This window comes from Puma concolor, chromosome A2 (genome assembly GCF_028749965.1).
Source record: "Puma concolor isolate L17-30 chromosome A2, mPumCon1.1.hap2, whole genome shotgun sequence".
NCBI lineage: Eukaryota > Metazoa > Chordata > Mammalia > Carnivora > Felidae > Puma > Puma concolor.
The window spans coordinates 17,569,235-17,585,513 of record NC_141668.1 but is presented as its reverse complement, the minus strand read 5'-3'; the positions used below and the strand labels follow the sequence as shown (position 1 = coordinate 17,585,513).

The 16,279-nt window shown below is 39.8% G+C and overlaps 1 protein-coding gene across 5 annotated transcripts in view; it reads left to right on the top strand.

The window, feature by feature from the left end:
* Positions 1 to 16,279, top strand: part of CHRM2 (cholinergic receptor muscarinic 2) — a 151,911-nt gene that overhangs the window by 119,065 nt on the left and 16,567 nt on the right. The window contains exon 3 of one of the 5 annotated variants that reach the window (XM_086689293.1): positions 15,597 to 15,685. The exons of the other annotated variants lie outside the window; for them this stretch is intronic. The gene's annotated coding sequence lies outside the window, so the exon portion shown is untranslated. The remainder of the gene's footprint in view (positions 1 to 15,596; positions 15,686 to 16,279) is intronic. 5 annotated transcript variants of the gene reach the window in all.

Sequence of the window (16,279 nt, the reverse complement as noted above, 5' to 3'; positions counted from 1 at the left end):
CTTCAAATAAAAAAAAAAAAAAAAAAGTAAGAAGGCTTGTTAAATGCTAATGTGGAGCTAGTTCACAGTGTTAAGAAATATCAGAAGAGAGACACCCCACGCAGTCTCGAAGTATCAGGAAAGGCTGCCCATAGGAAGTTGCTTTTAAGCTGGGACTTGAAAGATCTCACCCGACATAGGGATGGGGCTGGGGTGGGGGGGGTGGATTCCTAATGATAGACTGTCATTCTGGGAGAAGGAACAGTATGTACAAATGTAAGGAGGTACAAGAATTACTGGGATGTCCAGGAAACTTCACTTATTCTAATTTGAACATCCCATCGATTTCTTGATTCCGTTAGCAAGTGTTCCCAAACTGTGGTCTGTGGCATATTTTTAATAAGATGTTAATATGTATCCTATGAGCCGAAATGTTCTCTGGTGAAATGATTTTGAGAAATACTGAAATAATCTAAATTAATGGCTTCTTTACTGCAGCATTTTTAATACACCAGTGTAAATAGGGACTCACCAAAAGAAGAGTTGAGGATGCAACTTTTCCCAACTTGACAGGGAAATGGTTTGTTGAGCAGAATATTCCTTAGCAAATCACGGAACTTGTATTCCGTAGGACAAACTTTGTAACTACTTGCTTAGCATCATGGTCAGGGGTTGGAAACCGGATTCCAAATTTTTAACACCTAGTGTTGAGTTGAAAATCTGCAGATGTCCGAACATGCACATTCCAACCATATTATTTTTTGACCAGTCACTAGGATTTTAGATATTGCTATAATTATGTTTGAAAGGCACCTCTGGTATCTGCAAGAATCCTGAATCATGACGCCAGAAAAACCAACGAAGTTGGTATCAACTTAAGACAGGATTGCATTTCAGTCTTTCAAGAATGATTCCAAGGAAGAAGCTAGGTGGGCATCTTAGAGACAGTTCCCTGGAGACTACATTTATCTTTATGCTCAGGATATATTGTAATGTGAGCATTTTCTTAAGTTCTCTGGCAAGGACCAATGGTAAGATAGATTTGCTGAGTTACAGGGAACTCAATTGCTCTGCGGCTCACTTTGGATGAAGAACGTGCGGTTACGTCAATATTTTCCATATTCATTTGGCAAAGACCAGCTTTCTCACTGAGGTCATTTTTAACTGATGAGGGAGGCCAGCAAAATCGAATAGCATTTCCATAGCACAAAGGGTTGGGAGGGGATCTGGTGGATCTCATATTTTTTCTCTTTGATATAAATGGATGGATCCTCAATAACCACTTCAAGTAGCTCATCCCTTTGCCATTCCAGAAATAGATGAAAATACAGTCAACTGATTTATGACTCATTTAGGCAGTGATAGAAGTGGAGAGGAGCCCTGAACCAACCCCATGACTATTTTTTAAGTTGAATCCACGTCTGTGGAAATACCAAAGTGCTTTCTTACTTGGGAGATTTTTTTTTTTAAAGTATGAAATAGCCTACCTTTTTCACTTCTCCAGTTACTCCATTTTTTTCTCTCCGAAGCCTGGGTTATTTATACGGATACTTTGCTCCTCTGTGATTCATTCTCCAAAAAGTCTAAGCAACATGCATATGGACTCGGTCCTATTATCAACATATTCTAACCTATAAGCTCTCACTCCCAACTTAAGAGCAAAGAAAAGCAGAGAACATATACCGATTCCACAAGATCATGATGACAGGTGAGTTCAATTCATGGTAACCTGCTTTTGCTGCCTGCCAGACACAGATCTCCTTCCTTCTCAACTTTTTAGTTCATTCGTCTTTGGCCCATTTGGATTAGCTGTATTTGCCCTCCCATGATCTGCCTGATCATAATTTTGACCATGCATATCTTGTTAAAAATTTGGTCTGAATGCCCAGAGATATTCAGCTAAGAAAATGTCACTAATGCTTTCCTCAACCCCTGGGCAGCTCTGTTCTTGATCAGGTTCAGTCAGGAGCACCTTATAATACATTGTCTGGGCTTCCCTTAATGGTTCCCTTGCAGGGACCCTTCCAAATTGTAGGGTGAGTGGAGGTTTTATGTTGTTCAAAATCACTCTGATTATGTATGAACTATACTAATTCTGTATTGGATTCGGGATATTCATTAGGATATTCACTCTTTCATTAACTTAAATTCTACCTGTAATCCAGTGCAAAAATATCTCCCACCCTTGTATTGAGCAAAACCAAAACAAACAGGCAAAACCAGAACAAACCAAACAAGAGTGGTTTTCTCTTCTACTTACGAAAATGCACCTTCAGTGCCTTAGATGCAGTTTCTAATTGCCTTCAGGTATTCTTTCTTTTTTTTGTTTCTCTTTCTTTTTCTTTGCCTCCTTTCTCCTGTGCTCCTTTTCCTGAAGTCCACGTTCACAACCCCTTTCCTGCCCTGCTTCAGAGCAGTATCAGGACCATGTTAGAACAGCCACAGCCCACATTCAGGGGCACCCAGGTGGCTCAGTCAGTTAAGCATCTGCCTCTTGATTTCAGTTCAGGTCATGATCTCACAGTTCATGAGTTTGAGTCCTGCATTGGGCTCTGTACTGACAGCATGGAGCCTCCTTGGGATTCTCTCTGCCCCTCCCCTCCTCATGCTCTCTCCCTCTCAAAATAAATAAAAAAACTTTAAAAAAAGAACAGCAACATCCCACATTCAAAACATCCTTCCTATGTCTTAGACAACCATTCAGAGGTTCCCTCTGTTGCTTCAGACTTCCTCAGACACATCTCCATCCACACCTTCCACCTTGCCAATGAGAGGTCAGAAGATGGGTCTGGAGAAAACGTCTCTTAAAGCTGTGCCCAGTGTCCCTCCTAGTCATTTGATTACCTCAACACCATTTATTGCACACCCAGTGTTCACCTAGCATGGTCCTAGCAGCTGAAAACACAAAATCTCCAAGATTCTTAAGCGAGTGCATTTGCCACTGCACTTCACTTTGACCGCAGCTGTGCTCATGGACTGAGGCAGGGCAGTTGGATAAACTGTACATAGGCATGAATGCATCAGTTAGGGCTACTGATGACCATTTCCAGAAGATTGGCCTCTTGAATTTGCATTCCTCCTTTTTTAGCCATAATCAAATTGTCCTCTTTGGGGCCATACTCTTAAGCACATTCAGGCTTCAGTCAACTCTTTCTTACAGGGACTGTGTATAACACTCTTGATTGATCTCAAAAGTTCCAACATTTCGTTACATTTTTTTACAAGCAAATGAGGGGAAAATAGGGCGCATAGACTACAATTGGATTAGTATTATTTTCCCCTTCTAGAATGACAAGAAATATTGTGTATATAAATCATACCCCCAAAAATAAATTCACAGATTTCTCATCACCCTGAAAACTCAAAAAAAAAAAATCAAAACATAATGTGCTATATTCTGGGAAAGGTCCAGATGGGTAGGTAGATTATAGATATTATGGATTTATAGATAGATAAAGGTTTATATAGATCTATAGAGAGATGGATAGATCCAGAAGAACTCAGATGTAGTCAGTTATAGGTTTATCATTTAAAAGGAAGGAAAATTTGGGGTGCCTGGGTGGCTCAGTTGGTTAAGTGTCTAACTCTTGATTTCAGCTCAGATCATGATCTCCCAGTTTGTGGGATCGAGCCCCACGTCAAGCCTGCTTGGGGTTCTCTCTCTCCCTCTCTCTCTCTGCCCCTCCCCTGCTCATTCTCTCCCTCTCTCTCTCTCTCTCTGTCTCAAAATAAATAAATAAATAAACTTTAAAAATTTTTAAGAAAGGAAAATAAATTAAAGGGAAAGAAGAGGGAAGCAGAGGAAGAAGAGGTCAGGGGAGGAGGGTGGAGGGCAGGGAAGGCAAGGAGGTAGGTTGCATGACATTTTCAGTAGAAAATGGAATTTTAGTGAATTATCAGCAATTTGTGTACTAATAGCTATCATTTCTTGAGTACTCATTATCTGCTTGGCCTCTGGCCTCTGTATTCTGTATGCATTATCTCATTTAATACTTAATTGTATAATTTCTGCATCTTGTAGAGAAGGTAACTGAGGCCTGGGGAGCTTAAATAACATGTCCAGAGGTTACACAGGTCCGACTTAGAGTCCAGGGGTACGGTCCACCTCAGCCCACACTCTTTTCTGCTTCACTTACAATTGTAACAGAGTAGGCACACGTAATTTAGTGAGAAATTAATTCCAATCTGTCCTAAAGCCATTGTTTCCTTGAGAAGATGTGCAAAAAAAGAAGCAATAAAGTAACTAAAATAAATATACATTTATATATACATGTAAGATTGAATATTGTTATAGAATATCATATATATATAGATATGCATATATATGTATATCTATAAATAGATAGATAGATACTGAACTAAAAGTCATCACCATTTTTGTCTTTCAAAATGGCTGCATATTGGCAACTTCATGTGGTCTGACCAAATAAGGGTCTGTATATACACATATTATAAAGAGACATAAATTGATGTATTCATAATAACAAAGAATACCTATTCAGTGCATATTAGGTTTTAGGAAATATTCAAAACACTTTACATTTATCATTTCACATAGTCTTCCTATCAGACCTAGGAGCTTGTGCCATTCTTCCCATTATATAAAAATGAAAATTAAGACATGGAGAGATGGTGTAACAGAGGAAGTCACACAGTTAGGATATGATTGAGCCAAGATCTTGTCCTCATTGGTCTGATCTGAGACCTCATTCTCTTGACCACAGTGCTCTATTGACCCCCTGTTTTACCGATTTATTTCTATACGTGTTAGGGGTAAGTCCACGCTGGAGTAAATGAATTATTAAGGACTCAATAAAATTTACTTTTATCACTTTTGCTTTCTGCATCTTTCCTTCATATATCTCCTCTTTTTTATTACCATTTAATATTTAAAGAAATTAAGGTTAAATTAGTTGATTTGTTCAAGGTCACACAATGATTAGTGACCAAAAGGGAATTCAAATTTTAGGTCATGAGGCTCTAAGGACTTTTTATCTGTGCGATACATGGTAAATGCAAACCTTTACAAAGCCAGATGCTTAATTGAGAAGCAGTTTACTTAATGAGAATAAAATCTGTTGTGTCCTGCAGGCTCAATGCTAAAAACGCACATCAGTGATACTCACTGTGGTCTCATTAGCCTTTTGTATGGAGTTCAAGCCCCTCTGCTTGTTTGAGTTCACACTAATGATAGAAATGCGTATGTTATCTCTGACCACCCCCTTCTCTTCCTCCCTCATTTGAATCACACATTTTAAAGCCCATCATCTCTTTTCTGGCCCTACACTTCCTGCCCTGGGTCTGTTCTTTGCTGTGGATCATTGCTGTGATTCAGGAACTGGCTTCCCTGCTCCTGGTCATGTCTCTTCAAATCCAGCCCCTGCACAGTGGCCTCGTAGGTCTACTTAAAATACACATTTATTCGTTGGGCTGCCTTTTATTTGGACCCTCTCATCAGGTCACCACCCTCTATAGCATAAAGTCTGAGTCTCTTCAGCAGGGCACGTGAGTGCTCCATAGGTCAACTTCTTTCTGACTCTCAGCTACCTCCTTTGACCTCTCCCAGACTCAATCTTGCACTCCCAGCACCACTGAACTTAGATGCACTGCAATTTCTTCCTCTCTAAATTTGCTCAGACTGCTCCCTTCCACATTATCGTGATCATATTTAGTTTTTACAGCAAATTGGTGAGATGGGGACTATAATTATTCCATTTCAGAACATTGCCAGGCTTAGGTTAGCTTTCTGTAGCTACCATCAAGAGGTCTGGAGGAATGCAGTACATCGAAGACATTTATACAGATTTACAGTCTTCTCCTGGTTTTCTTTTTCTCTGATGGAAACTCTTCCTCTGCCATGTCTACCTGATAAAGTTATATGCATAATCCTTTTCAGCGATGTCGTGTGAGGGGAACTTATCAAATACACTGTCTCACGAAGGCAAACTATGGTTGCTAAGATAAGAACATTTTATCGACACAACTTTACATTGCTATGAAGTCACAATAATGCTTGGAAAGATAGATATGTCAGGTCAAATTGAACGTCAGGTGCTATTATGATTTTAAACATAGCAATCAATCTAGGTTGTCATGTTAGGATATTTTATTAACTTCAGCCTAAAGAGACCAACCACCAACCAGAGACAAGATATTTGTTAAGATAGAGCTGCGATCCCAAATCCGGTTGATTCAACTTATCAGAAAGAGAGTCTAAACACTACTTTCAGCACCTCACTTAATATGTCAGAATGTTCTGAACTGGGACATTCTTCCCACTTTTGAAAAACAAACCTCTATTCCAGTTGGTGCTGTTGAAAAACAAACCTCTATTCCAGTTGGTTCGTAGGCTCTTGCTCCTTATCTGTTGACTACGGAAGCATCAAACTTTATTTCAGTCCCAAAAAAGGAGGGATTGTGGGGGCGGAGGAGGCTAGATAAACATGTGCCAGAGGCTATCATATTTGTAAGGAAGAGACAGGTAGGAGGGAATGAGGAAGAGAGTAAGACTGACACTGCAAAATCTCATTTAAAAAGTTGTATTTCTGGCTAAAAAAGTTGTAGATCACAGATATACAGCAACACATATATGTTTAAATTCTAATTGATGTATAATAATAATAATACATGTGAGGCCACACATATAAAGCACAGAAGACTTTCAGCGAATACTTCCATTCAGTGCTCATAGTTGACAACAGGTCAAAGGAATGAAAGAGACAACACAAATCAGTTCATCTGCACGTGTAGTATCCGCAGGCACAAACCAGTTCGAGTGGGTTCTGTAATCTCAGTGGTCAAATGCAAGCTGACAACCAAGACTTTGGACTTATATCTAACAAATAACTTGAAATCTTTTCCCCAAATGAGAGGTTGAAGTGTAATAAACACAGGCTCAATCTCTTTCTGTATTGCCTTAATGCAGGTACACATTTGTAATGATCGAATTAATTCTAATAAGCTCTACTGTTAAATGGGGCATGATGTTGATATTTTTCATGAGGCTTTAGTTTCATTTTTCTATGCTGACTCAATTATTCATAATTAATAAATAGAAGTGTCCCTTCTTGGGGGTTGTATTAATACGGTCATTGTATCAGTCAGGGTTCTCCAGAAAAACATAACCAGGAGGATGTGTGGATATGTGTATACAGTTGATATACATTATGTGTGGATTCCATATATGTGAATTCACATACTTGCTAAAGTTTAATGGTGACCCTCAAATCGACACTTGTGATGTTTTCGTGGTCATTTCCAGACATGCATAAGACAGTGAAAATTTGAGTCGCCTGCCATACATGTTCCCAGCTGAGGTCAAAGGAGGTGATGCTGTGTCTTCTTGTGTCCTTTTTGTGGTCCATTTAGTGCCACATGTTTCACTTTGTTGTGCTTTCTGAAAGCCATTCTGCTGTTTAAAGTGATCCTCAAGCATCATGTTGAATTTCTGTCTAATATTTATAAGCACAGAAAGCTGTGATGTGCCATATGGAGAAAATATGTGTGTTAAGCGGGCGTCATTCAAGCATGAATACAGTGCTGTCGGCTGTGAATTCAATGGTGGCAAATCAACAATGTATGTTAAATAAGATGGCTTTAGACAGAAACACACACACGCATAAAACATGGTTATGTATGGACTAATTGACAAAAATGTTGTGACCGGAGGCTTATAGGAACTTAACCCTGTATTTCCTCTAGGAGTAGTGTGTCAGTATTTACAAATTTCGCGTCCGTGTGGACTTTGTAGAATAGAACTGCCGCAGATACCAAGGATGTAATGTTTATCTTCATCTGTCAATCTGTTTATCTGTTTAAGTTCATTTGAAAGAATTGGCCCATGTGATTATGGGACCAGCAAGTCCGAAATCTATAGAGCAGGTCAGCAGGCTGAAGACTCAGGAGCTGTTACAGTTTTGTTTTGCTTTGTTTTGGTTTTTTTTTTTTTTTTTTAGTTTTTGTTTTAAATCCAGTCAGTTAACATACAGTGATATATCAGTTTTGGGTGTATGATATAGTGATTCAGCACTTCCCTGCATCACCCAGTGCTCATCAAGACAAGTACACTCCTGGGGCGCCTGGGTGGCTCAGTCGGTTAAGCGTCCGGCTTCGGCTCAGGTCATGATCTCACGGTTTGTGAGTTCGAGCCCCGCGTCGGGCTCTGTGCTGACAGCTCGGAGCCTGGAGCCTGCTTCCGATTCTGTGTTTCCCTCTCTCTCTGCCCCTCCCCCCACATTCATGCTCTGTCTCTCGCTGCCTCTCAATAATAAATAAACATTAAAGAAAAAAAAGACAAGTACACTCCTTAGTCCCCATCACCTATCTAACCCATCCCTCCACTGACCTCCTCTCTGCTAACCATCAGTTTGTGTGGCTGCGCAGTTAAGATCGCGTTTTACAAAAATAGGAAGAATGCTTCCAAAGTCACCCAGGCCTCTGCTGTTGTGGCCTGAGGTATTTTATGCCTCAACTTTCATTAAATTCATAATGGTTTACTTTCATAATCTCAAATTTGTGGTCCTTTTGGGTTACATATATTCTACCCTTTGGAGATAGATAGATAGATAGATAGATAGATAGATAGATAGATAGATATCACGTTTTCTTTATCCATTCATCAATCAACGGGCAGCTTCCATATCTTGGCTATTATAAATAATGCTGCCATAAACATCGGGGTGCACGTATCCTTCGGATTAGGGTCTTTGTATTCTTTGGGTACATACCCAGTAGTGTCATTGCTGGATCGTAGGGTGATTCTATTTTTAACTTTTTGAGGAACTTCCATACTGTTTTCCACAGTGACTGCACCAGTTGCATTCCCACTAACAGTGAACGAGGGTTCCTTTTTCTCCACATCCTCACCAACACATATTGTCTCTTGTGTTCTTGATTTTAACCATTCTGACAGGTGTGAGTTTTGGTATCTCATTGTAGTTTTGGTTTGCATTTCCCTGATGATCAGTGATGTTGAGCATCTTTTGATGTGTCTGTTGGCCATCTGTATGACTTCTTTGGAGAAAAGTCGGTTCATGTCTTCTGCCCATTTTTTAATTGGACTACTTGTTTTTTGGGTGTTGAGTTGTGAAAGTTCTTTATGTATTTTGGATACTAACCCTTTATCAGATAATGTTATTTGCAGATTCTTCCATTCACTAGGTTGCCTTTTAGTTTTGTTGATTGTTTCCTTCACTGTGCAGAAGCTTTTGATTTTGATGTTGTCCCAGTAGTTTATTTTTGCTTTTGTTTCCCTTGCCTCAGGTGACCTATCTAGAAAAATGTTGCTCTGGCTGATATCAGAAAAGTTACTGCCTGTGCTCTCTTCTAGGATTTTTATGGTTTCAGATCTCACAGAATTTAGGGAGTTGCTGCCATTTTGAGGCAAAATTTCTTCTTTGGGAAATCTCAGTTATTGCTCTTAAGGCATCAGCTGATTAGATGAGGCCTGCCTGAATTATTGAGAGCGGTCTTCTTTACTTAAATTCAACTAACTGTAGATGTTAACCACATCTACAGACGACCTTCGTGGCAAACATCTAGATTCATATTTGGTTAAATAAGTGGGTACTATCGCCTAACCAAGTTGACGTATAAATCAGTCCACATAGAAATCACAGCCGCCAACCGAAAAGTGAAAAATTCAGTTAAGTGAGCTCACAGACTCAATGCTAAAAACCGGGTGTGAGGACGTTGCCACAGCTTTGTTTAAAGGCTGCGTGCCGCTGGGATTGTTGCAATGACATGTAATCACAGAAGACTCAATAATGAAAGGTGAAATCGGGACCTTGCTATTCTAAACGCTCTCTCTGCCTCTCTGAGTGTACCTGCTGCTGGGCTCCAACCCCTTCGCTGACCTCCCCATCACAGAGTGACAGACCTTGGGGAGAATGAGGGGACATTCTAAGACAAAAATAAACCTGTCATTTTTACAGTCAAAAGTGTCAGAGCTCAGACATCAGTGGTGATTCAAAGAGTCAATAATGTAAGCATTCTTTGTACATAGAAAGTGGCCAGATGTAAAGTAACAGCTTTCACATATAAACATGCTCTCTATACATTCTGGAGAGGTGGCCAAGTGCAAAGACTATAATTCATAGCCTATGTGAATATTGTGCCTGTGTTTACTGACGTTTAGTGCTCATTCTGTATGAAAGTTATTTGCAACGTATTCTTGCATTGAAGATTAATCAACGTTATTTCTTTGGCTTAAAAAATAACCATTTCAACCTTTCTAGTCTGCACAACAAGCCACATCAATTCCTTATTTAAAACAGAGGTATTTATTGCGTTAGACTGTAGTCACTTCCCACAGTACCTTCTCCTCCTTTCCAACTATGAGACATACTTAGCTTTATGGTCTTTACTCAAATAATTGTCATCATTATTAGATTATTTTTCAAGGTATGTGTGATTACAGCAAATGTATTAAGTATTTCATATATGAATTTTTTTAATTTATAAGTATCTTACATTTTTTGGATGAAAACTAACTTATGAGTGGGACTGATTATAGAGGGAGATGGTTGATTTAATCAGGAAGAAGGACTGTGCAGATTTATTTGCTATATTCTTTTTTTCTTTTTCTTTTTTGGAAAACTTTCAGCTCTACACAGAATAAATATGCAGGCAAGATAATAGTCACCAAGTTCTTCTGATAACCCTTATTCATAGGTGAGAAGGCTGTGTAATAATATGAACTTTATGAATATATAAGCATAATTTGTCATTAATATATGAATTCTGTGTACAAAAAGAGTGGCCAGATGTAAAATAATAGCTTTCACACATAAACATATTCTATATACATTATGGAGAGGTGGCCAAATCCAAAGACGATAATTCATAGACTATATGAATTATATACGTTTTTATACATCACAGAAATATAGTGTCAAAAATCCCATTCATTGTGCAACTAAAAATAAGGTCAGTCTTAGCAAGATCTATGCAATATACATATACAAACAGGTCTGTAAATTTTCATGTCAGATATATTTGCAGAGAACTACAAGACATCGTAGAGGGACAAAGGAGAAAACTAGAATGGATGAAAAACATTCCTGGCTGGAAAGACTTACTCCTAGACAGTTGTTAACTCTTCACCAATTAATTTATAACAGCCCAATAAAAATACCGTAAAGAAAAGGAGTTCACAAAATATTTTAATGTTTATGTTAAAAGAGCATGAAAATATAGTAAAGATAAGTAAAAATAATACACAAATATATAGGATTTATAATTAGAATTTCTAAGTACATTATACAATTAAAGTAGAAAAAATAATGTTGCTGGTACAGGACAAACCAGACGAAACGATGGAATAGAATGGAAGGCCCAGAGATAGATTTAGGATATTTTAAATATTTAGTAGATGATAAAATCATCTTTCCAAATTTGTGGAGAAGGTGTAAGTTGTTCAATAAATGTTTCCGCAGTGATTTTTAAACTACTTGGAAAAAAATCAATATTAAATCTCTTCATACCTTAGTGAAGATACAGTCTCATAAATTATAGTTTCAAGTATAAAATATGTGAAGTAGTTAAAGGATATTATCTCCAACATTTACTTACTTGGAGTGGGGAAAGTGTGAATGTTTGAATATGATGCCCTAAAGTTAAATCTTAATAGATACAACACTTGTCCAAAAATTTCCCTGAAAAAAGTGCAAACAAAAAATGCCAGTGGTCAATCAGATAAAAAATATAAAACTTCACAAATCAATAAAATGATAGCTGACATTTCAAACAGGATATTTTACTTAGCTGATTTACTATAGTTTTTAATGATAATTCTTAGTTTTGTTAATGTCTATAGGAAAATAACATAGTGATTCATTGCTGGTGGGAATTTACTGTCAACAACAGCAAATGTATGTAATTTTGGCCAATGATGCAACTTTTAGAAATTTACCCTAAAAAAATTTTTTTTTCTTAATGTTTACTTAGTTTTGAGAGACAGAGACAGAGCATGAGTGGGGGAAGGGTACAGAGAGAGAGGGAGACACAGAATACAAAGCAGGCTGCAGGCTCTGAGCCACCAGCACAGACCCCGACGCGGGGCTTGAACTCACAAACTGCGAGATCAAGACCTGAGATGAAGTTGGGTGCTTAACTGACTGATCCAGGCGCCCCTAGAAATTTATCCTAAGAATGCAATAGAGATCTATAAAAGAAAAAAAAAAGATGTACAAAGAAGTTTACTGCACCATTCTATGCTAGAGTAAAAAGTGAAAATTGGCAATGACTTATATGTCACAAATAGAGGATTATTTAATTAAATTACAGTATGGCTACAAAACTAAACATAATATACCCCTTAAAATGATACATTAGAAAATTATGTAATGTCATAGGAAAATGTCCATGATTATCTTTTTTTTAAAAAAATTTTAATGTTTATTTTTGAGAGAGAGTAGGAGAGGGGCAGAGAGAGAGGAAGACACAGAATTCAAAGCAGGCTCCAGGCTCTGAGCTGTCAGCACAGAGCCCGACACGGGGCTTGAACTCACGGACCGCAAGATCATGGCCTGAGCTGAAGTCGGATGCTTAACCAACTGAGCCACCCAGGCGCTCCTCTTTTTCTTTTTTTTTTTTTCCTTTTGGTTTACTTTCCTAATGCTTTAGCTTGAAAGTCAGAAAGAAAATTCACAATAAATTTTATTTTTAATGCCCAAGGGCAGAGGGAACCGTGTCAGCAGAGCAAAAACCTATCGTAAATAAATCTCATATATTTTTGAAATGAAAAAGGTAAACACACCATTCTTAGTTGAGACTTCACACCGAATTCTCTGGCTCTGAAGTCTGCTCTGTAACACAGAACATAATACAAGAGCCAATTTATTCTTGTTTGATTTTGTAATTTTGTTTAGACTTCAGGCCTCCAATGAAAATTGTCACAATACCCTTCCTTACCCTTTGCAAATTGTTGCGTATCTCAAACACACCCGCTCCGGGAGCCTCATTTCACTTCTCTGCCTTCGGCCTCCTTGCAGGGTTACTTAGGCAGCGATTATAGCGATGCTATAAAACCAGCATGCAAGTCACTGGACGACTATTTCTAGTCTGTCCACTAAATAAGTCCAGGATAAAATCAGCGGCACAGAGGTGTCAGCTAATTGAGGAATCAGACAGCCGCAGAGACCAGACGGGGCAAGAAAACACCCTTATCCCAAGGACAAACCTTTGCTCTGACATTGGAGAGAATACACAAATGAACTTGCCAAGTAAATTGCTTTCCCGCTCCAATACGTGATCTCTTGCTCCGGTGCTAAAGCCACTTTTTAATGAGTTGGTGGGTAAATATGGAGCTCGATTGAGAGAATTAGTTCATGCTTGTACGTTTGCAATATTGGGAGTGAAATGAAAATACAGATAGCAATTTGAATCTAATTTTCAAGCTTGCATGGATGAAGGGGCACAGAGGGAAGCTGAGACGTACCAGGATATTGGGGGTGGGGGACGTGGTGATGGTAACAAAGCAAACCAGCTGACACAAAGCAGAAGCCTCTTCAGCAAGTACAGCAAAGCCCCAGTAGTGTAAATTCAAGAGGCAGAGAGAGAGAGAGAGAGAGAGCGAGAGTGCAGTTTTCTCTGTAGGTGTACGCACTTCAGTATTTAGGAATATATAGATCTAAGGCAGAAGTCGGTGACGATCATCTCTGACCTCTCAGTCGGCATCATATGAATCCTAAGAGAATTACAGTAAAATTAGAATTCTAGAATGCTCTTAGAGCTGAGAGAGACGTTGGAGTCGAACGTCCTCACTGCCGCAGAGGACGAAAATCAAAGTCAGGGAGGTTAAATACCAGCTCCAGGATGAGAATACAGATATTTTAACATCGCAGACCCCTGTTCTTTGCGTGACTTTTAGACCAACGCTGCTATCTGAAAACAAACAGACCCACGTGAGAAATGGGTGTGGGTGGAGGAGTGGTTGTTTGAGGTCCTGAGGAAGGCACCGTCTTTCGTAATTAAACATTTAGGTTTTGATGGGGCGCCTGGCTGGCGCAGTCGGTTAAGCGTCCGACTTCAGCCAGGTCGCGATCTCGCGGTCCGTGAGTTCGAGCCCCGCGTCAGGCTCTGGGCTGATGGCTCGGAGCCTGGAGCCTGTTTCCGATTCTGTGTCTCCCTCTCTCTCTGCCCCTCCCCCGTTCATGCTCTGTCTCTCTCTGTCCCAAAAATAAATAAACGTTGAAAAAAAAAAAAAACATTTAGGTTTTGAGAGGACACAGATTCGAAATAAAAGCCCTAAATTAGAAAAAGAAAACAGACACACACACACACACACACATACACACACACACACAGACTCAGGTGGAGAAAACGATTGGGCCTGCTATGAGTGAGTTAAAAGAGAGCATAACGGGTGGTTTGCGGGAAAGTGAGGGCAGCAGGAAAGTACCAGATTCCTCCCGTTGCTAGCAGACAGTATCACATCCTAAAATGAAGGGAAAACATGCACTTAGATAAAATGATGATTTGGGCCTGAGGCTTATTTCCACAGGACAGGTTTGTTTAATTTAGTCATTGCATTGTCCCATGAACATTCTTTTACATTCATCTTCCCCTTTCCCCATCTACTTGTTTTTCATCACATAGCTTAAAAATGTAAAGCATTTGAATCATCATTAATGATGCCATTTACTGTTTATCGTCCTTCAAAACTGCCTTCCAAAATGTATTCGTGTTTAAGCAAAAACCGTACTTATTTTTGCTCTCGATATTCACCGTGTGATGCAATTTGCTCTACATAACAGGATATGTAAACAGAACACGCAGCCCTGGCTTGTCCCGCCCCCTGCCCGCACCCCCTCTCCCCCTCCGCCCCCCATGTACACTGCCTCTATTGGGCAATTCAGAGTCAGTTTCTGGTTAATGCCAGCCAACAGGTAACAATTATTAGCAAACTTGTTTATTATATGTCTGTACAGAGTTGAGTTACAAATGGTGATTATCTGAATGTGAGAGGTTGTGACTTCATGAAAATTGTTATCGTATGGAAGAAGTAGGTGAGGGGCGCCTGGGCGGTTCAGCTGGTTGAGCGTCCGACTTCGGCTCAGGTCGTGATCTCACAGTCCGTGAGTTCGAGCCCCGTCTCGGGCTCTGTGCTGACAGCTCAGAGCCCGGAGCCTGCTTCATATTCTGTGTCTCCCTCTCTCTGACCCTCCCCTGTTCATGCTCTGTCTGTGTCTCTGTCTCTCAAAAATAAATAAACATTAAAAAAAATTTTTTTTAGGGGCGCCTGGGTGGCTCAGTCGGTTAGGCGGCCGACTTCGGCTCAGGTCATGATCTCGCGGTCCGTGAGTTCTAGCCCCGCGTCGGGCTCTGTGCGGACAGCTCAGAGCCTGGAGCCTGCTTCAGATTCTGTGTCTCCCTCTCTCTGACCCTCCCCTGTTCATGCTCTGTCTCTCCCTGTCTCAAAAATAAATAAACGTTAAAAAAATTAAAAAAAAAATTTTTTAAATGGAGGAAATCTGCATAATTTACGTGAGCTTAAGAAATTCAAGTATATGCGTTCTAAATAAGAAAAAGCAGCCACATGGCAGTTGCAACCAGACCTGTTGTAGAATTAGCGATTTTACGAACTGTGAACGTAATTCTCTTTCCACTTCTTCCAGCCTAGCCAGGGCCTTTACTTCAGCCTTTACTTAAGTCTGTGTGTAACGGCTGAGGAGCCCAGACCAGGAGGCTCGGTTTAAATCCTTTTGTGAGTATTATCTCGTTTAATTCTCAAAATGGGTCTACTCGGCAGGCGTTGTCCCTACATAAGCAACGAGAGAACCTTACTCTTGCAAAATTTAGAACCTTCCCAAAAATCTGGAGTGGGTTTACATGCCTAGACTGGAGTTTGAGGCTGTCAAAGGGAAGACACTTCACTCAGGGTCAGAAAATCAGGTCAAGCCAGGGCTGAATCCAGAAGGAGACGACGATTCAGGCAATGGGGATGGTTGGTTGGAAAATGAAATCCGGTTAAAGATCCTTGGCAGTGAGATGGCTCTTGATAGCAGCTTGGTCGATGACATCAATAGTTTGTTACAGTTTCTGACTGTAAGTGTTCCTCCCTGCCATGAGGTTAGGTCTCCAACACAACCTGAGTCCTATGCCATGCCCGCCTTCCTCATGCCCCACCAATAACATCTGTTGCTGTTACATCTTTACACCCACACTCGGCAGGGTGTCCTTCCCTTCAGCTTGTCGGCCATGTTTTTTTTTAAAGCAACCAAACCAAATATTTTCAAAGACCTCCTCAAACCTTCAAATTACCCTTGTTTTTTTTTTTTCTGTGCTTTACCCTCCGGCT